This window comes from Pinus tabuliformis, chromosome X, assembly GCF_031772625.1.
Source record: "Pinus tabuliformis cultivar Carrire ecotype Pingquan chromosome X, CPIR1, whole genome shotgun sequence".
Lineage (NCBI taxonomy): Eukaryota > Viridiplantae > Streptophyta > Pinopsida > Pinales > Pinaceae > Pinus > Pinus tabuliformis.
In genome coordinates this window covers 1,690,582,010-1,690,585,291 of record NC_142308.1, presented here as the reverse complement: position 1 = coordinate 1,690,585,291, position 3,282 = coordinate 1,690,582,010, and positions in this window count along the sequence as shown.

The following is a 3,282-nucleotide window of genomic DNA, read 5'->3' as shown; positions in this document are numbered from 1 at the left end:
GTAAATATTGGAACAGCAGAAAATCCAAAGATGGTAAAGTTGTCAAAGGCATTACCTCCTCAGGTGAAAACTAACTACATTGGTTTATTGTCTTCATTTTCTGATCTATTTTCCTAGGACTATACAGAATTAAAGGAGTATGACAAAATTATAATTCATCATATCATATTAAGCCAAATCAAAATCCATTTTGCCAAAAGTTGAGAAGGATAAATCTGAATTTGCTGCCATCAATAGAAAAAGAGGTGAATTGATTGTACAAGGATGGTATAATTGTTCCAATCAAATTTTCAGATTGGATCTCCAATTTGATACCTGTGAGGAAGAAGATAGGTGAGATTAGATTCTGCATAGATTTCAGAAATGTGAACAAAGTGTCATTGGAAGATAACTACCCATTGCCGAAAATGGACCACATACTCCAAAGAGTAGTTGGAGCATCCGTATGTCACTACTCGATGGGTATTCCAGCTATAATCAAATTTTGGTTCATGAAGATGATAGGGACGAGACAACATTCACCACTCCTTGGGGGACATTCCACTATGCCAAGATGCCGTTTGGTTTAAAGAATGTTGGAGCAAAATTTCACCGTGCCATGGACATCTTCTTTGCAAATGAAAAAGATGTGTTTTTAGTAGTGTATCTTGATGATTTGACTGTCTTTTAAAATTTAGATGAAGAGCATCTTTACCATCTGAAAATTGTTTTTCAGCGTTGCAAAAAATATGGAATATCACTCAATCCCAAAAAGAGCTTGTTTTCTATGGATGAAGGGAATCTTCTCAGTCACATAATATCAAAAGAAGGAATCTGCATTGATCCTGCTAGAGTGGAAGCTATATAGAAGATAGATTTTCCTCGTAATAAGAAAGAGATCCAAGAATTTAATGGTAAGATGAACTTCTTACGTTGTTTTTTGCCAAATCTAACTGAACACTTGAGGGAAATTACATATATTTTGAAGAAGAATAGTGTGGTCAAGTGGACCGAAGAAGCTATGAAGTCTTTCAACCTGATAAATTTGGCTCTTTCTTCATCCCCGATTTTGATCAGTCCAGATTATTCACAAGATTTCATATTATTTTCATTCGCTTATGAACATACTATGGCAACAGTTCTAATGCAGAAAAGAGATCAGCTAGAAAAGCCAATTTCCTTTTTCAGTAGGACAATAAGAGATGCAGCCTTCAAATATCACATCATTGAGAAGCAAGCTCTTGCCTTGGTGAAAGCTTTGAAATATTTCTGGGTATATATTTTGCACTCTCATATTCTTGCTTATGTCCATAATGCAGCAGTCAGAGATGTTTTGGTACAAATAGATCTGGAAGGAAGGAGAGGCAAATGGATCGCATCATTGCTAGAATATGACTTGGAGATAAAACCAACAAATCTAATCAAGGGGCAGGGTCTAGCAAAGTTAATGGCCGAGTCCAATCTACATGCATTGGACATAAACCTAATTGCAGCCATGTCTGAAGAAGATGAAGATAGTTTTCTGATTCAGGTATCTGAAATTTTTCTCCATTCTCCTTGGTATTTAGATATTGTATACATGCTTCAGCACCTTTCACCACCACTAGGGATGGCTAAAATAAAGGTAGAACTCTAAAACTTAAGGCTGCTAGATTTTGTATTTTGAACAATACACTTTATTGGAAAGATCCTAGAGGCATTTTGCTGAATTGTTTGACCGAAGAGGAAGCAAAATAGGTCATGAGTGATTTCCATGAGGGAGATTGTGGAGGTCACTTATTTTGGAAGACGACAGCTAACAAAATTTTGAGAGCAGGGTACTATTGGCCTTCCTTATTTGCTGATGTTTATAAAACTGTCACAAGTTCTCATGAATGTTAGATTTTTCAAGGAAGGAGAAATTTGCAGCATCTACCTCTCAAGCTAGTCGAACTTAGTTGACCATTTCAACAATGGGGCCTAGATTTTATTGGAGAGATTCATCCCACATCTTCAGCTCAGCACAAGTGGATCTTAACAGTGACAGATTATTTCACAAAGTAGATTGAGGTGATCCCCACTTGGCAGGCCACATACTCGGTAATAATTCAGTTTCTTGAAACAAATACTTTGTCTCATTTTGGCTGTCCTAACAAACTTATTACAAACAACGTAGACACTTTCAAGTCCAAAAAGATGATTGACTTTTGCAGCAAATACAAAATTACCTTAGGAAATTCTACTGCATATTATCCGTAAGGTAACGGATTGGCTGAATCTTCGAACAAATCATTGGTCAACATCATTAAAAAGCTGCTGGAAACCAATAAGAAGAGCTGGTATAAAAAATTGGTTAATGAACTATGGGCGGATAGAGTAAGCCAAAAGAATTCAATAGGAATGTCTCTGTTTGAGATTGTCTATGGTATCGACACGGTGTTCCTGACATCTCTCACAGTCCCGGTTGTTAAACTTCTACAGGAAGCTGGCAGTGAGGAAGATCATTTTCAGTGGAGAATAAGCCAAATGATCCATTTACATCAGATGAGAGAGGAATTTTTTCAGAATAGCTTCAGGCTGCAAGAGAGAATTAAAAAGATTTATGATCGGAAGGCAAAGGCGGACAAATTTCAGATTGAAGACATAGTGCTAAGGTGGGATGCTAGAAACGAGGATAAAGGAAAGCATGACAAGTTCGAGAACCTGTGGAAGGGACCATATAGAATTGCTGCATATAGAGGTCAAAATGATTTTCTACTCAAAGAAATGAATGGGGAAAATTGTCCAGGAGGGTCGGTAAATGGTTGGCTTCTGAAATGGTGCTATCTCTAAGAAGTTTTCTGCTATCACCTTTTGTCATTGTACATACCATTTTATTTCTTTCATTGCAAATTTTCACTGTCACCATTCATTTAGCTTGGGGCCCGAAGTGAAGGCTATAAAGTTGAATGTTTGGCTTCAGTCTTTGATTATTTAGTTTCAGTTGTGTGAGTATTAGTTGAGTTGGTTTAGTTTTAGTCTTAAGTCTTGAGTCAAGGTATTTGTTTTGGTGTTCTGAAGTTATTGACTCCATATTTCCCAATGGATGAAGGCACTTATCTACTTTTCCAAAGATCTATGGTTCTTGGCACCTCCCAGGAGCTACCATCCCCATTGGAGCCAATGTTAGTATCAGTATCTTCACACTTCCATCAGTGATCAAATTGCTCTTTTTCATGCATATTAGGTGTTTCATCTGATCAGCTGCATTCCATTAGGTCATGGATCAACTGATGGTAGTGGCTTCATGTCAATTTACCTCATGACATTCACCTGCTGGCCTAT